Below are 19567 nucleotides of genomic sequence, written 5' to 3' on the forward strand. Positions count from 1 at the left end.
GCCTGAGCTCCAGGGGCTCCCCCCTGCGGGATGATGGAGGTGAAGAAGGGAGGAAGGCGGATCCAAGACTGAAGAGGAATGGTGACGTGGAGCACGAACTCTTGGGAGGAGCCCTCGGTGTGGACCCCAGGGGGGACGACCCACACCTTCGTGACCCGTCGGCGCCGACGTCGGCGCCGCCCATGGCGGTTAGCATCAGCTCCTTCGGGGCCCTCGACGTGGGCGTACAATGGCAGCGGGAACCCCGGCGGCACCCGCTCGCACCAAGGCCTCGACACCACCTAAAGGGCCCCCTCGTCTGGGCCACGGGGGGCGAGCCGTTTCTTCAGCGGGAGTGGGTCTGGTTCCCCTCGGGGAGCCTTTCCCTTCTCTGCCATGGAGAACCGGCGGATAGGAGCCATCGCAGCAAGACGGAGCAAGGATCGGGAAGAAGGAGAAGCAAGGAGGGATGGACTGGAAGGGCGCGCGCTGTTCCGTACTTATGGCCAGCGAAGGCCAACCGCCTACCTCCATGATTGCAGGTAATCATGACCCACTTTGCATGCAGGGACTTGTCCAATCCGTGCAGTTGCCGAGGCGCCATGGGGAAGTGGAGGCGCCCACGTCCAATCAACCGCCACGCGGCGCCCAAGGCCGCAGGCTGTTAGGGCCCGCGGTGCTTCGCTCTTGCCCTTCCGCCTCCCTGCACGGCCAAGTCCGGGCGCGCCTTGGGCCCAGGGGGCTACTGTCGGCGTTTTGGGAACGGGGGTCCCCAGACTTGCCTGCCTGCGGCCTGCGGCGTGGCTCAAAGGGGGGCCCAGCACGACACATCTTCACCAACACAAACCCAAGACCCTCGCGAGGGGCCAAGCCTTGCGGGGCGGACGACGCGGAGCTTCCTCAAGCGCGGCCTCGTCAGGCTGTCTCACGAGGAGGCGGAGAGATCAAGGCGGGGTACCTCACGAGGTGCCCGTGATGCAAGCCATGACGACCGGGGGCGCCAGGCGAGTGCCAGCCCGCGCAGTGTCCTCCCTTCCTCTTTGGTGCAAAGGGGGCAAGCGCAGCCACAGAGTACCAAGGCATCAGGCAAAGGTTGCCGTTTCGGTGCAACGAGATCAAGACCAGGAGGACTATGAGATGGAGGTCACCGTGGAGCCCAAGACGGCGTCATCACCAGAGCTTTGCGCAGGCGAAGACTACTTTTGTCAGGATAGCTGATGCTAGCTATCCCCCTTCAAATTAGCCCGCCATTGTTGGCTCCCTTCCTGCTCGATATTTGGGAAGAGGACCAGGGCCTCTATAAATAGGACCAGCCACCCACAGAGCAAAGGAGCCGGGGGGTTGGAAGGATAGAGGAGATCAGGTAGAGAGAGAGAGAGAAGGGTGACTGAACTCCTCCCAGCAATTCATCGGCCAGCCAAGAACAGACCCTCACGAGGCTGTTCTTCCTTGTATTGTTCATCATCATCAGCCCAAGAGGCAATCCACCACACCACACACTGGAGTAGGGTATTAAACCACAACGGTGGCCCGAACCAGTATAAACCTTGCGTCTTTTGTGTTGTTCTTTCCTTAGTTTAGATCATAGCAAGGCGGAGGAGTGCAGGTAGGTAGGAGGCGAAATCTCCGCGCGACCCAGTGTTCGAACCTCAAGGGTGTGCCGGAACCTGAAATCCGACACTACCCCATTTACATATGAAGTTTGTTACAAACCGAGTTACGGTTATTTAGTTATGGATTAAAGCATTTTAACATGGAATAGGAGCAAATTTAAACAAACATCATTTTAAACATTTTAAACATAGAAGAAAGTTGGATGTTATGAAACTACATGAAATTGTAGTCAAGTTACATATATAAATTATTTAGATCCGATGCACGGTTCATGAGTTATTAAATGCATGAAGTTTAGGAACCTTTCTGTAAAAACTGCAGTCTCTGGATAAATAGCAAATTCCCAGAAAGAAAAAAAGACAGAAACGGGCCAAATCTCGGACAAGCCCAACAATGAGAAAAAAAGGAGGGCGCTGGGGCTGGCCTCACCATGGGCCAAGCCCAGTCGGTGGAAGAGGTAGGGCAGTGGGCGCTGGCTGGGCCTGATGCGGTTCTGGCCCAAGTGGTCGATCGAAACGCTCATCTGCTTGACAGGGAGCAGAGCAGTGGCGACAGCAGGGCGCGGGGAGGCGGAGGTCACCAGCGCTGGAGGACTCCGGTGGGGTGGCGCGGTGACCTGGAGCCAAGGACGAGGCCGAGGTGCAGGGAAATGTCGGATCTGGCAGAGGGGGACGCACGGAGCAGGGTAGGTCGATACGGATGAGCGAGAAGAGCGCTCCGGCTCGTTGCAGAAGAGGAAACCGACGGGTTCAGGGGGCGATGCCTTGAAGGTGCGAGGGAGCGTCAGGTCTAGGAGGAGGCTCGCACCTGAGTCAACCCTGGCGAGCAGACGAGGTCCGGCAACGACGGGGAGGTTGGGACCCGACAGATCCGAGGCCAGGACGACGACATCAAATGGAGACGAGGCCGGCAATTGTTGAAGCTTCGAACGATCATGGCTCCTGTGCGAAGAACACACGGTTGAGAGAGAGGTCAGAGAGAGATGGAGAGAAGAATTGGAGGAGGGACAAGATAAGAGATAGGTGCGAAGCTCGTCAGTTGGTCAACGGCGACGGCGTAGGACAGTGTCGGGCACGGGAGGCAGCGCATTGGAGGTAGCAGTGCTGACTGGAGAAGCTGCGCGAGGCCGAGCGCCAAGGTGGTTCGGGAGGAGGCGCTCTGTCACGGCTCGTCGGATGGAGCTCGAAGTAGAGGAGGGGTTCGGGCAGAGAGGTGGCTGGGGATCAAGCCTCCTGCTCGATCTGTAGGCAGGCACGACGACGAATCGAAGGGAGGAGGTGGAGGCTTTTTAGGATCGGGGAAGATGGAGGTTGGATGGTTGGGTGAACCGAGAGAAAAAATCCCGAGAAAGAAAAGATCTAGCAGTGATGGGACAAGCTCCCGAACAACAAGGAAAAGCGGGTGGCGACGGCTTCGGGATTGGGGAGGAAAGGATGGGACAGCCTAGGGTTAGGGGTTGATCTGTTTAAATAGCATGTTGGAAAAGCGTAGGGCTATGTAGGTCCCTCCGATCATAATCGGACGGACGGGAAAAATAGGTTAGGTAGCCCAAACAGAAAAACGGAGACGTTTTGTGGATGTTTGGGGATGTTCCAGATACAACGGTGGCGACAGTCCGGGTCGGGTTCGGGACAACTTTCGGACGCGCGCGAGGGGGGGTGCGGGCTGACGAGAGAGGTTAAGTTGGACCTGGCGGTAGGTAGTGAGCTGTGTAGACGATCTCGAGCTAAGAGAAGAGAAGAGAGGGAGGCCTGGTGACTGTTTCTGGAGACCGAAAATGTCCGACGTGTGCCCGGCTATAATGCCGCTATGGTTTAACAGTTGGGCTATCAAACGAACTCCGAATGCGATGAAACTTGACAGGCGGTCTATCTACACTATAATAAGACCACACGCCAACTTTCATCCCATTCCGAGTACATTTTCCAGCCACTTCTAAAATACTATTTCGGACATGCCGCGGGCGCGTGCAAGTGTGTCTGGGCTCAGAACGGACAACAGACGGAACTGGGAGACCCGGACTAATGCAAGTTTTGAAAAACATGATGATGCAATGCACAGGATGACATGGCAAGATGCAACACGCAAGAAAATGACATGGCAACAACAGCGAATAACAGGAAGACACCTGGCACATCGGTCTCTGGGCGTCACAACACTCCACCATTACGAGAGGATCTCGTCCCGAGATCTAGAATGGCACTGGAGGGAAAACGGAAGAGAAAGAGAAGAGGTATAACTAAGTTGCTTCTTTGACAAATGAATGAAACCAATGAACCTTGAAGGTTGAACAAATTCGAGAAAAGAATACAACGAAGGTGAACAAAGATGAAACCTCCGTTAGGGAAGAGGAACAAGGAACCTTACTAGACCCTTGTAGGTTGAAAGACATAAGAAAAGTGTTACGATGGACAATAGGTACATGCAAGCACTCCGATTGAAACGAGATGTACAGGAACGATAAGGATAAATTACGACAACACTCCGGTTGGACATGGAAGGTAAAGAATATAAACTTTGCGAATCGAAAGCACTTGGATGAGACTCCGGTTAGAAGAGGAAAGATAAAAATGACACTCCGGTTAAAACAAGATAGAGAAGGAAAAAGAATGATATAATTTGGGCAGCATTCCGATTGAAAAGAAAAGGGATTGAATAAGAACTTGACAAGAAGAGAGTATGCTTGATGAAATCAACAACACACTGTCTTCGAAACTATTGAAAGAATGGCACAAGGGGGTAAGAAAGATCTCAGACAGCACTCCGGTTGAGAAGGGAGTCAAAATTTGATAAGATGAGAGAGCTTGAATGAAAACACGACACTCCGGTTGGATGGATAAGCAAAAGAAAGAACATGAACTTCACAATACGAGATGATGAGTGAAGAGAGCATCATCACAATGCCTCTGGAAGAAATATAAGAATGGAAACAAAAGAACAGAGAAGAAGACAACAAGTTCTGCCTGAAATGAATTTGGGAGAGCATCCATACAAAGAAGGATTGAACGGAGTTGTTGGGAAATCAACAACGAAAAGAACAGGCTTGTTGAGGGCTTATGGAAAATATCTCAAGAACTTGAGGTGAAAACCTGCCATAAATGGAAACAAGATTGGATTGATATGAACAAGAAGACGAGAGACTCATCTCACCGGGAGGATAATGAAGATCTTGAGTCAATTACACGCCTCACAATAGCAAAACCCTTAGGGAAAGCTTTAGGTGTAAAATAACCCAAGATACTGCAGCGACGAGGATGATGGATTTAAAATATCTCATTCTTAACAACATGTGAATCATGGAACATGAACTCTGATTATCAAGAATGACATAATACCACCTCCAATGATACAGAAGAAAGAATTGCACTCCAGATAGCAAAATGACGAATGCTTGAACTCCTCTGAAAAGAATCTTGATGAACACTTCTAGAAGGAATTAAATCTTTGATGAACCATCTTGTAGAACCTCCATGAAGAACTCCGGTAAACAAAAGAATTACGAAAATAAAGAGAAGTTGGAAACACAAGGTGAAACCTTGTAATGATTTAGATGGATCTCCGTGATAATTAGAGCTTGGAACTCCAGGAAAGAAAGACGAGCACTTGAAACCAAGAATTTAATCATCGGGAACAACTCCGGAAGAAAAGATTAACATAAGGATGAAAACAAGAATAAGAATTACATTATGCGTATCCTTCATCAATTTAAGTTGATGACAAGCAATGGATTGCAAACAACTTATTCCCGTTGGAAGGATTTAGAGAGATATGGCGCAAACTTGAGAAAGTCTTCAACGCTCCACCGGTAGAATTTGATAAGCACGAATGCATAGATATGATACACGAAGGAAGAAAAACACTTGAATGAACCACCATAAGAATTGAAAAAGAACGATTAAAACATGAAGAAACACCGGGAAGAATTAGCAATTAAACGAAGATGCTTGAGAGAATTTAGATCCATGAGAACGAAGAGATTACGAGCTGATTAGAGAATCCTTGATTTAGACACCGGTATGATTTAGGGTATGATAGTTGAAAGCTGGAATGAATAAATCTTAGATGATGGGCTCCGGATAATCAAACTGAACAGAATCTTGAATTGCTCCGGATGGGTGAAAAAAAATCTCACAACCGAAAACAATTATGATAGGATGGCAGAAAATGGGGCAATATTTAAAAGAAACTCTTCTTCGGTCTTCAAAATCTGAGAATGACGATGAGAAACACCACCAAATTGTTGAGATACTCCGGGATGAAGAATGGAAAGGTTGATCCAACGATGATAAGAAATTGAGATATCTTGGAGAAATACATCTGACTGATGAAAACTTCATTCTTACGTCAAACTTCGAAATGAAATTGAGGTTACCTCCGGGAAAATAAGAAGAGTCAGGTAAGATCCTGGGAAAAAACCTGTGGGTTAGGGCCCACTCAAGAGAAAACACCGTTAGAATGATTAAAAAGAGAGATTACACCGGTTGAATTAAAAGGCTTGAATGAGATAACATCCTCAAAATAGCTTGAACGGATTAAGAGTGGAAACACGAATCTTCTGAGATATCATTAGCACTCCGGAACAAGAGAATAGCAAGCGGAGAAGATTAAGAGGTGCACCAGCATAAGTAGGCATTGGGCAAAAAGAAAAGGAGTATGCTCAATACCAAAGCTTGAATTAAATCCACCGGAGAAGAAAATGAGTGACGAGAGACGAACTTGAAGCTTCGTTAGCATCTTCTTGCGAATCACCGGATAAGAATATTGACGGAAAAGGAATGGAGAAGCTTCCCATCAATAAAATGGATACTTCATTAAGAAATATGAGTCCTTGAAGAAAAAAGGGTGGGAGGGTGGGAAAACAAATACAACTTGGAATGGATGAAGCAAACACCGTTGAGAAGAACTGATAATTGATCATGTGAATGAAATGATCAGATCCACTTGAAGAGAAACACGCGGTGGAAAGGATTGACATGACAATCACGGTGATCAAGAAGGATTAGTATTCGCATAGGAGTATGAGAACACCAGTTAGGAAAGGTATGGAATCAACTCTTGACTTCGAAGCAACTTGAATACCACAAAAACAAAGGATTGGCTTGCAGAATAAGCCGGAAAACATATGATAGAGATTTCATCCGAAGTTTTCGTGGTGGGGCCTACACGGGCTCAATCGTACAGCACCATCATGTACAAGGCAGTGCACATGACATACGAAGCGTCCCCGAGTCGGCATAGCCAAGGACTCTTTAAGACACAACGAGACCACTGTAAAACCAACCGTGGATAGGCGGACCACTAGACGTCGAACCCCAATTTCATATCATACATCTGTCGAAAAGATATCCTAAGAGCTACTCGAATTCCCACTTATAAACTCCTGAAATTTTCTGGTTATGCAATCAGGTGTTGGGGATATAGGGGAAGCATAATATCTCACCCAAAACTAGCAAATCCTACATCTAGCTGTATCCATCCTTCAACACATAATCAAGAAACCTTCGGAAATCGTTTACCTCAACCTTCGAAAAGCATCCGTTATACGAGTTATGGCAATACTCCCGAACTCCCGCCCCAGTACTGGATGGCGTCGGGGTTATCTCACCAACAATTGCATAATAGAGATTTTCGATGTCAGCGAAACTAAACTCAGGTATTCCAGAACTGCAACGATAAAATTGTGACGATAACACCTCGGAGCTCAACTCCTCGGGACACTGCCACAACCCCTAAATGTCAGGAGGCACCAAGAACAATGTTCTCGTCACAAAACCATCGGAACGATTCCGAGATACCCGCGTGATCCTAAGAATTTTTTTAGTGAAAGTTGAGAAGAGAAGAGTCAAAACTCTACATCAGGATGCCTCACCAGAGCGACGAAGGGACTGAGGTGTAAAAAGAATTCCTAACTCTCCGATATATATAATCCTATACGACTCAAAACATTTTTCTAGACTCAACAACGCCAACGATTCGATCAAGCAGGGGGCTCCTAAGGTCGGGGAAGGCTCTGATTACCAACTTGTAACGCCCTCGATGCGGCTATATCCCAAACGTGTCGAAGCACGACTTAGAGGCATAACCGCATTGAAAGAAATGTCGCAAGTGAGGTAATCTTCACACAACCCATGTAATACATAGTTGGCTTACAATCGCCACTTCACACAATACATGAATAAAGCATTACATCATCCAGATACAATCAAGGTCCGACTACGGAACCAAAATAAAAGAAAACTACCGCAAATGCTACACAGATCCCCGATCGTCCCGACTGGGCTCCACTACTGATCAACTAGAATGAAACAACATAAAGGACAAGATCTTCATCGAGCTCCTCCTTGAGCTTGGTTGCGTCATCTGCACGGTTCAACGACACCTGCAAGCTAGTTTTGGAAGTATCTCTCAGTCGCGGGGACTCAGCAATCTCACACCCTCGCGATCAAGACTATTTAAGCTTATGGGTAAAGGTAAAGGTATGAGGTGGACCTGCAGCAAGCGACTAGCATATATGGTGGCTAAACATACGCAAATGAGAGCGAGAAGAGAAGGCAAAGCACGGTCGAGAATCTATGATCAACAAGTGATCCTAGAACAACCTACATCAAACATAACTCCAACACCGTGTTCACTTCCCGGACTCCGCTGAGAAGAGACCATCACGGTTACACACGCGGTTGATGTTTTTTAATTAAGATCAACTTTAGGTTTTCTACAACCGGACATTAACAAATTCCCATCTGCCCATAACCGCGGGCACGGCTTTCGAAAGCTCAAATCCCTGTAGGGGTGTCCCAACTTATCCCATCACAAGCTCTCACAGTCAACGAAGGATATTCCTTTTAGCGGGAAGACCCGATCAGGTTCGGAATCCCGGTTACAAGACATTTCGACAATGGTAAAACAAGACCAGCAACACCGCCCGAATGTGCCGACAAATCCCGATAGGAGCTGCACATATCTCATTCTCAGGGCACACTCAGATGAGACTAGCTACGAGTAAAACCAACCCTCATGTTTCCCCGAGGTGGCCCCGCAGGCAGCTTAGTTCGGACCAACACTCAGAGGAGCACTGGCCCGGGGGGGGGGGGGTTAAATAAAGATGACCCTTGGGCAGGCCTACCCAAGGGATAGAAAAGGCTAGGTGGCGAATGGTAAAACCAATGTTGGGCATTGCTGGAGGAGTTTTATTCAAGGCGAACTATCAAGGGGTTCCCATTATAACCCAACCGCGTAAGGAACGCAAAATCCGGGAACATAACACCGATATGACAGAAACTAGGGCGGCAAGAGTGGAACAAAACACCAGGCATAAGGCCGAGCCTTCCACCCTTTACCAAGTATATAGATGCATTAATTAAATAAGAGATATTGTGATATCCCAACAAAATATCCATGTTCCAAACATGGAACAAGCTCCAATCTTCACCTGCAACTAACAACGCTATAAGAGGGGCTGAGCAAAGCAGTAACATAGCCAAACAACGGTTTGCTAGGACAAGGTGGGTTAGAGTCTTGGTTTAACAATATTGGAGGCAAGATAAGCAAGTGGTAGGTATCGCAGCATAGGCATAGCAAAAGAGCAAGCAACTAGCAAGCAAAGATAGAGGTGATTTCGAGGGTATGATCATCTTGCCTAAAATCCCACAAGGAAGAAGAACGAGTCCATGGAGAAGACAAACGGACGTAGCCAACGGATGCTCACAAACGCAACGTTACCGGATTACCGAGAAGAAGTACACCGGAAAGAAAGCAAACAACATAGTAAACAACCACTACAACAACATGGCATGATGCACAACAAGTATGATGCATGTCTGGTTTAATGAAGCATGGCATGGCAAAGAGCACAAACAATCCTACAAATTAAGTGGAGCTCATTATGCAACGGAGTTGCATGTTGAAGAAAACACCACATGACTTATTTAGTTCTCTCTCGTTTATCTACCCAACAAGATTAAATGTTGTTAGCATGGCAAGAGATGAAGCATAAAGAAACTATCTATCTAGGCAAGTTTAAATGAGGCCGAAACAACAAACAACAAGTCCGGAAAACCTCATGTGCAATATTATAGGTTTGGTACTGTTCTGCCCTAAACACAATTTTAGAGTTATTAAACATGCAAAGTGAGTACACCATGTTAAACTAGGCATTTTTCTACCCCATTTACATATGAAGTTTGTTACAAACCGAGTTACGGTTATTTAGTTATGAATTAAAGCATTTTAACATGGCATAGGAGAAAATTTAAACAAACATCATTTTAAACATTTTAAACATAGAAGAAAGTTGGATATTATGAAACTACATGAAATTCTAGTTAAGTTACATATATAAATTATTTAGATCCGATGCACGGTTCATAAGTTCTAAATGCATGAAGTTTAGGGACCTTTCTGTAAAAACTACAGTCTCTAGATAAATAGCAAATTCACAGAAAAAATAGAAACGGGCCGAATCTGGGACAAGCCCAACAATGAGAAAAAAGGAGGGCGCTGGAGCTGGCCTCACCATGGGCCAAGCCCAGTCGGTGGAAGAGGCAGGGCAGTAGGCTGTGGCTGGGCCTGACGTGGTTCTAGCCCAAGTGGTCGATCGAAACGCTCATATGGTCGACAGGGAGCAGAGCAGTGGCGACAGCAGGGCGCAGGGAGGCAGAGGTCGCCGGCGCTGGAGGACTCCGGTGGGGTGGCGCGGTGACCTGGAGCCAAGGACGAGGCCGAGGTGCAGGGAAATGCCGGATCTGGCAGAGGGGGACGCACGGAGCAGGGTAGGTCGATACGGATGAGCGAGAAGAGCGCTCCGGCTCGTTGCAGAAACCGACAGGTTCAGGGGGCGACGCCTTGCAGGTGCGAGGGAGCGTCAGGCCTAGGAGGAGGCTCACGCCTGAGTCAACCCTGGCGAGCAGATGAGGTCCGGCAACGACGGGGAGGTCGGGACCTGACAGATCCGAGGCCAGGACAACAACGTCGGATGGAGGCGAGGCCGACAACTGTTGAAGCTTCGAACGATCATGGCTCCTGTGCGAAGAACACACGGTTGAGAGAGAGGTCAGAGAGAGATGGAGAGAAGAATAGGAGGAGGGACAAGAGAAGAGATGGGTGCGAAGCTCATCAGTTGGTCAACGACGACGGCACAGGACAGCGTCGGGCATGGGAGGCAGCGCAGGGGAGGTAGCGGTGCTGACTGGAGAAGCTGCGCGAGGCCGAGCGCCATGGCGGTTCGGGAGGAGGCACTCCGTCGCAGCTCATCGGATGGAGCTCGAAGCAGAGGAGGGGTTCGGGCAGAGAGGTGGCTGGGGATCGAGCCTCCTGCTCGATCTGTAGGCGGGCCCGACGACGAATCGAAGGGAGGAGGTGGAGGCTTTTTAGGATCGGGGAATATGGAGGTTGGATGGTTGGGTGGACCAAGAGAAAAAAATCCCAAGAAAGAAAAGATCTAGCGATGGGACAAGCTCCCGAACAACAAGGAAAATCGGGGGCGGCAGCTTCGGGATTGGGGAGGAAAGGATGGGATAGCCTAAGGTTAGGGGTTGATCTGTTTAAATAGCATGTTGGAAAAGGGTAGGGCTATCTAGGTCCCTCCGAACGTAATCGGATGGACGGGAAAAATAGGTTAGGTAGCCCAAACAGAAAAACGGAGACGTTTTGTGGATGTTTGGGGATGTTCCGGATACAACGGTGGTGACAGTCCGGGTCGGGTTTGGGACAACTTTTGGACGCGCGCGAGGGGGGGTGCGGGCTGACGAGAGAGGTTAGGTTGGACCTGGCGGTAGGTAGTGATCCGTGTAGACGATCTCGAGCTGAGAGAAGAGAAGAGAGGGAGGCCCGGCGACTGTTTCCGGAGACCGAAAACGTCCGACGTGTGCCCGGCTATAATGTCGCTATAGTTTAACGGTTGGGCTATCAAACAAACTCCAAATGCGATGAAACTTGACAGGCGGTTTACCTACACTATAATAAGACCACACGCCAACTTTCATCCCATTCCAAGAACATTTTCCGGCCACTTATAAAATACTACTTCGGACATGCCGCGGGCACGTGCAAGTGTGTCTGGGCTCAGAACGGACAACAGACGGAACAAGGAGACCTGGACTAATGCAAGTTTTGAAAAACATGATGATGCAATGCACAGGATGACATGGCAAGATGCAACACGCAAGCAAATGACATGGCAACAACAACGAATAACAGGAAGACACCTGGCACATCGGTCTGAGGGCATCACATTGGGTAAAGATTTGATGGATTTTGGAATAAAGAGTGGAAAGAGCCTAAGCTTGGGGATGCTCAAGGCACCCCAAGGTAAAATTCAAGGACAACCAAAATCCTAAGCTTGGGGATGCCCCGGAAGGCATCCCCTCTTTCGTCTTCGTCTCGGTAACTTTACTTGAGGCTATATTTTTATTCACCACATGATAAGTGTTTTGCTTGGAGCGTCTTGTATGATTTGAGTTTTTGCTTTTTAGTTTACCACAATCATCCTTGCTGTACACACCTTTTGGGAGAGACACGCATGAATCGTAATTTATTAGAATACTCTATGTGCTTCACTTATATCTTTTGAGCTAGATAATTTTGCTCTAGTTAGAGCACAGTGGTGGTTTTATTTTATAGAAATTATTGATCTCTCATGCTTCATTTATATTATTTTGAGAGTCTTTTAAAATAGCATGGTAATCTGCTTTGGCTATAAAATTAGTCCTAATATGATGGGCATCCAAGATGGGTATAATAAAAACTTTCATATAAAGTGCATTGAATACTATGAGAAGTTTGATTCCTTATGATTGTTTTGAGATATGAAGATGGTGATATTAGAGTCATGCTAGTTGAGTAGTTTTGAATTTGGGAGATACTTGTGTTAAAGTGTGCGATTCCCGTAGCATGCGCGCATGGTGAACCATTATGTGATGAAGTCTGAGCATGATTTATTTTGATTGTCTTCCTTATGAGTGGCGGTCGGCGAGGAGCGATGGTCTTTTCCTACCAATCTAACCCCCTAGGAGAATGTGCATAGTACTTTGTTTCAGTAACCAATAGATTCTTGCAATATGTATGTGAGTTCTTTATGACTAATGTTGAGTCCATGGATTATACGCACTCTCACCCTTCCACCGTTGCTAGCCTCTCTAGTACCGCGCAACTTTCGTAGGTACCATAAACCCACCATTTACCTTCCTCAAAACAGCCACCATACCTACCTATTATGGCATTTCCATAGCCATTCCGAGATATATTGCCATGTAAATTTCCACCATTCCGTTTATTATGACACGCTTCATCATTGTCATATTGCTTTGCATGATCATGTAGTTGACATCGTATTTTGTTCTAAGTATCGAGTTGTAATTCTTGAGTTGTAAGTAAATAAAAGTGTGATGATCATCATTATTAGAGCATTGTCCCATGTGAGGAAATGATGATGGAGACTATGTATCGGTGAGAACGATACCTATGGGATCACTGGGATCCCTTCTATGGTCGGCGAGCGCGGGGTCGTGAGAAGAGCAGGTTTAGGAGCAAGTGCACGGGCCGTTTACCCAGTTTCGGGCTGCGAGGATGCGTAAAACCCTAGTCCTGCTTTGGAGGATGTTTTGAGTGTTCTTGAGCTTTTCGGACTAGCTACGGTGGCTGTGTTGTCCCAAAAATATGATTCCCTCTCCTGGTCGCCTCGGGCCTCCTTTTATAGGAAAAAGGGGCTGCTACAGTGGAACACAGGAGGTCGAAATGCCAACAGTGCGTGAGCATATTGCATGACATTACGAGACAAAGCGCATTAAATGCGCTACGTAGTTGTCCATTAGCTTTATCCGGGATGGGAACGAGGCCCGTCCCGTCCGCCGCCTCTTCGCCTCGCTTCGACACGCGCCCAGACCAGCGATGCATGCAGCGCCATGTAGGCAGGTAGGCAACTGAGATGGCGCGGTGGTAGGGCCTTCGTGAAGATCTGCATGCCGCCACGCAGGTGCTTGCTGATTTGGCCTGGAAGCTGCATGTTGCTACGCAGGTGCCTGCCCAGCTGGTTGTGCTGGCAGCTGCATGCGAATGACGGCGGAGTCTTGGCTGATGCGGGCCTGGCAGTGGCCCTGCTGACGCCCTCGGCATGGGTCTTGCCGGGGGCCAGGCAAGGGTCTTGTCATGGCATTGCTGTCATCCCCGGCAAGGGTCTTCCCGGGGGTCTTGTGGATCTCCTCGGCTAGGATCTTGCCGAGGGTTGCCGTCTTCTAATCCTCATTTGATATTGTGTGTTTATGATCTTGACAAAGATCTGCATGCCACTGCAGAGGTGCCTCCCGATCCCTGGTCCCAACGTAGTTGATTGGGTAGGAGCATGTGGGCTGAAGGGTGTCTCGCTCTGCTGGTGTTGGGCAAGTGTAACACCCCGTATGTAACCTGCCACATTTGTATTCCAACTCTTGCCGTTTCCGGCACTAAGTTATGTTATTTCATCGTTGTCGGGTTTTTGCCTTCGTGTTGTTTTGTCTTTATCATGCATCTCATATCATTGTCATCATGTGCATCGCTTTTGCATACGTGTTCGTCTCATGCATCCGAGCATTTTCCCCGTTGTCCGTTTTGCATTCTGGCGCTCCTATGTCATCTGGTGTCCCTTTCTACCTATTTTTGTGTGCTGGTGTTAAACGTTTTCGGATTGGACCGAGACTTGCCATGCGGCCTTGGTTTACTACCGGTAGACTGCCTGTCAAGTTTCGTACCATTTGGACTTCGTTTGATACTCCAACGATTAACCGAGGGACCGAAAAGGCCTTGTGTGTGTTGCAGCCCAACACCTTTCCAAAGTGGCCCAAAACCCACCTAAACCTCCTCCATCACCTAGGCCGTTCGATCACGATCGCGTGGCCGCAAACCGCACCTCATTTGGAGCTTCCTAGCTCCCTCTACCACTATAAATAGCCCCTCCTCTGAAAACCCGGATCTCCTTCCAGCCTAACCCTAAATTCCACCTCGCGCGCCGCCGGACATGTCCGAAACCGCGCCGGACAAAATCCCACAGCCAACCTCATCACGCCATGTCAGCTGCCCGGCGCCCCACTTCGCCGCGATCCGCGCCGGCCCGTGAGTCCCGCCGCGGGCCCTCCCCGGCCCAGGTCGCCGCCGTCCGACGCCCACGCCCGCGCCGCTTCTCCTCCCACGCCGGTGCCGCGCTCCACCGCCTCCGCCTCGACTCTGCCGCTCCGGCCGCCGCCACCATCGCCGGACTTCGCCTCCTCTTCGCTGACCGCCGCACCACCGCCGGAGTCGCCGCCGTTCGCCGAGGAGCTCGCCGGTGACACCCCGGCCTCGGATCCGGCACCCTCCGGCGTCCCCTCGCCCCTCCCTCGCCGGAACAAGCTCACCGGCTCGCCGGAGACCTCAGGAACCTCGAGCTGCTATAGTGCCGTCGCCAGATCTGGATTGAGTATCGGTTGACTTTTTCCCCTGAAACCCTAATATTTTGGCTATGTTCATCAGTGCATAACTCATCAACCGTTGCTCCGATTCATGCGTGTAGCATATCGAATGTTCGTCTCGACGAGTACTTCATTTCATCTCATTGCATCATTTTCATTTGAGCTCATCTTGATGCCCGAAATGCTGTTGGAAGAGGGATATGTGTTGTTAGTTTCAGATTATTATCAGCAAATGCACTTTTGTCATTTTTGCCATGATTAATGCGTGCATGCTATTATCCTGAGCCCTACATGAGTTTTGAAGTATGCCATGTTATCTTTATAGGGGTGTATGCCATGTATTTTTTTGATCTCTGTGGTGACTAGCACAAGCATCCAAAGTAGGTCACTTAATGTTGCTGATTTCAGGGACTTAGAAATATTCCAAGTCTCTGCCCCGTCCTTATTTTTATGTCATGTGTTCATGTTGTTTCCTAGTGATCCGTGCCTCTTTTGAGCATGATTAGTAAGGATGTTTTGTAGATATTGTAGTGCTCTATCCATCCATGTATTTGTTTGCAATTATGGAGCACCCTAGCTTGAGTCAATCGAGCTCTACTTTTGCTATAAAATGTTCCTGGCAGATTGTTAACATGTTTAGCAATTTTGCCGAGCTTGTTGTAGTTGATCCATGCATGCTATGTTGTCGTTCTTGCCATGCCTAGCTTCCATGCCATGTCTACTTGCTGGGTGTATGCTTAGTTTGTCATGCAATGCCTCGTAGTGAGTGCATTGAGCTCGTAAACATGCCTACTTGATATCTGTTTTGCCATGTCCCAGTTTTTTATCTAAGTCTGAATCTGTTTACGATAATTGCTATGTTCGTGTGGTTGCAATTGTATTTTCTGATCCCTTTTGGCTTATGGTCAGTAAGGGACTTTTTTTGTATGCTTTGAGTAGCTTCATGCCATGCCTTGATTTGCCATGATATGTTCCTGTAGCATGTAGTTTTCATGCTCTAAACATTGCTTCCTGATGTTAAATTCCTGACTTGATGTTAATTTCACTAAGTCTGAAACCTGTAATCTTTTAGACTTTTGCCATGCTTATTTGAGCTTGCTATTGAGTGAATTGGCCGTAGCTCGGTGTTCATCTTTTGTCAAGCATCATGAGTGGATCCCTGCCATGTATTTTGTTGCCACGTTGGATTGCTGTAGCATGTTGTTCTTGATGCATTTAGATGGTCTCGTGCTGTTAATCGCAGACTGGTGCCATATTTGTTTTGCTTGTCATTTCCAAACCGTGCATCTGATTCCGGTGATCTTTATATCGATTTCAACCGAAATCAACTCCTCTTTCCATTGGCACTCTTGGGTTTTCCAAGTTGAGGCCAGGTTCAATCATTCCTTTCCAAATCATGCATATGCATCACATATCGCATCCCGTATATCATACCATGTTTGCATCATGTTGTTTGTGCATTGCACGTGGTTGATTGTTCTCCCTTTGCTTGTGTTTCTTGCTTTTGGTAGAGCCGGGAGACGAGTACGTGATCGAGGAGCCCGTTGAGTACGTTTACGAGGATCAAGTCAACTCAGAGAACTTTGCAGGCAAGATGACCATACCCTCGAAATCACTTCCATCTTTGCTTACTAGATGCTCGCTCTTTTGCTATGTCTATGATACGATACCTACCACTTGCTTATCATGCCTCCCATATTGCCATGTCAAATCTCTAACCCACCTTGTCCTAGCAAACCGTTGTTTGGCTATGTTACCGCTTTGCTCAGCCCCTCTTATAGCGTTGCTAGTTGCAGGTGAAGATTGGAGTTCGTTCCTTGTTGGGACATGTTTATTGTTGGGATATCATTATATTATCTTGTCTATCTTAATGCACCTATATACTTGGTAAAGGGTGGAAGGCTCGGCCTTATGCCTGGTGTTTTGTTCCACTCTTGCCGCCCTAGTTTCCGTCATACCCGTGTTATGTTCCTTGATTTTGTACAAGGTTGGGTTATAATGGGAACCCCTTGACAGTTCGCCTTGAATGAAACTCCTCCAGCACGGCCCAACCTTGGTTTTTACAATTCGCCACGTAGCCTCTTTTTCCCTTGGGTTCCACGGACTCAAGGGTCATCTTTATTTAAACCCCCGGGCCAGTGCTCCTCTGAGTGTTGGTCTAACCTGTCAGCCGCCGGTGGCCACCAGGGGAAACTCTGGGCTGGCCTACCGGAAGTTTGGACAATCCGGTGTGCCCTGAGAATGAGATATGTGCAGCTCCTATCGGGATTTGTCGGCACATTCGGGTGGCTTTGCTGGTTTAGTTTTACCATTGTCGAGATGTCTTGTAACCGGGATGCCGAGTCTGATCGGATTGTCTTGGGAGAAGGAATATCCTTCGTTGACCGTGAGAGCTTGTGATGGGCTAAGTTGGGACTCCCCTGCAGGGATTTGAACTTTCAAAAGATGTGCCTGCGGTTATGGGCAGATCGGAATTTGTTAATGTCCGATTGTAGATAACCTGAAACTTAACTTAATTTAAAATGCATCAACCTTGTATGTAACCCTGATGGTCTCTTCTCGGCAGGGTCCGGGAAGTGAACATGGTGTTGAAGTTATGCCTGAACGTAGGTTGTTCTAGGGATTTGAACTTTCAAAAGATGTGCCTGCGGTTATGGGCAGATCGGAATTTGTTAATGTCCGATTGTAGATAACCTGAAACTTAACTTAATTTAAAATGCATCAACCTTGTATGTAACCCTGATGGTCTCTTCTCGGCAGGGTCCGGGAAGTGAACATGGTGTTGAAGTTATGCCTGAACGTAGGTTGTTCTAGGGATTTGAACTTTCAAAAGATGTGCCTGCGGTTATGGGCAGATCGGAATTTGTTAATGTCCGATTGTAGATAACCTGAAACTTAACTTAATTTAAAATGCATCAACCTTGTATGTAACCCTGATGGTCTCTTCTCGGCAGGGTCCGGGAAGTGAACATGGTGTTGAAGTTATGCCTGAACGTAGGTTGTTCTAGGATCACTTCTTGATCATAGTTGTTCGACCATGCCTTTGCCTTCTCTTCTCGCTCTCATTTGCGTATGTTAGCCACCATATATGCTAGTCGCTTGCTGCAGCTCCACATCATACCTTTTACCCTTCCTATAAGCTTAAATAGTCTTGATCGCGAGGGTGTGAGATTGCTGAGTCCCCATGACTCACAGATTCCTTCCAAAACCAGATGCAGGGATAGATGATTCCATTCCAGGAGATTCAACTGAGCTCAAGTGGGAGTTCGATGAGGACTCAGGATGATACTACATGTCTTTCCCAGCTGATCAGTAGTGGTACCCAGTTGGGGCGACCGGGGACTATGTTGCATTTGGGGTTTATCTTTATTTTGGTTCCGTAGTTGGACCTTGAGTGTATCTGGATGAATGTAATGTTATTTATTCTATTTGTGTGACGTGGCGAGTGTAAGCGAACTATGTATCTTTTTCCCTTATTGTATTACATGGGTTGTTGTGAAGATTACCTCACTTGCGACATTGCTTTCAATGCGGTTATGCCTCTAAGTCGTGCTTCGACACGTGGGAGATATAGCCACATCGAGGGTGTTGCAAGTTGGTAATCAGAGCCTTCCCCGACCTTAGGAGCCCCCCTGCTTGATCGAACCGTTGGCGTTGTTGAGTCTAGAAAAATGTTTTGAGTCATTTAGGATTATATATATCGAAGAGTATGACTTCTTTTTACTCCTCTGTCCCTTCGTCGCTCTGGTGAGGCATCCTGACGTAGAGTTTTGACTCTTCTCTTCTCAAATTTCACTATTTTTTTAGGATCACGCGGGTATCTTGGAATCGTTCCGATGGTTTTGTGACGAGAACATTGTTCTTGGTGCCTCCTGACATTTAGGGGTTGTGGCAGTGTCCTGGGGAGTTGAGCTCCGAGGTGTTGTCGTCACAATTTTATCATTGCAATTCTGGAATACGTGAGTTTCGCCGACATCGACAATCTCTTTTATGCAGTTGTTGGTGAGATAACCTTGACTCCACCTAGTACTGGGGCAGGAGTTCGGGAGTATCGCCATAACTCGTATAACGGATGCTTTTCAAAGGTTGAGGTAAATGATTTCCGAAGTTTTCTTGGTTATGTGTTGAAGGATGGATACAACTGGATGTAGGATTTGCTAGCTTTGGGTGAGATATTATGCTTCCCCTGTATCCCCAACACCTGATTGCATAACCGGAAAGGTTCTAGAGTTTCATAGGTGGGAATTCTTTTAGCTCTAGCATTTCTTCCGCGGATATTTGGTTTGTGATTGGGTAATCCTCACCAAGTATTTGTTCTTGTCCGTACCTTGTTGTTTTATTCTTCTACCTCTATCTAAGTGGCTTCTCAATTTATGGAAGTGTGACCATTTCAAATGGATTTTATTCATTCATTTTGTTCGGATGTGGAGACTATATGTTGCAATTTCGATCCATTTGATTCAGCTTGATTATATGTCTGTCAAGATGCTAATGGATGTCACCCTCTTCAGGATGGCTCCTCCAACGCGCACGACTCCGAATCCTAATCCGCCACCACC

Source organism: Triticum urartu, chromosome 4 (assembly GCF_003073215.2).
Source record: "Triticum urartu cultivar G1812 chromosome 4, Tu2.1, whole genome shotgun sequence".
NCBI lineage: Eukaryota > Viridiplantae > Streptophyta > Magnoliopsida > Poales > Poaceae > Triticum > Triticum urartu.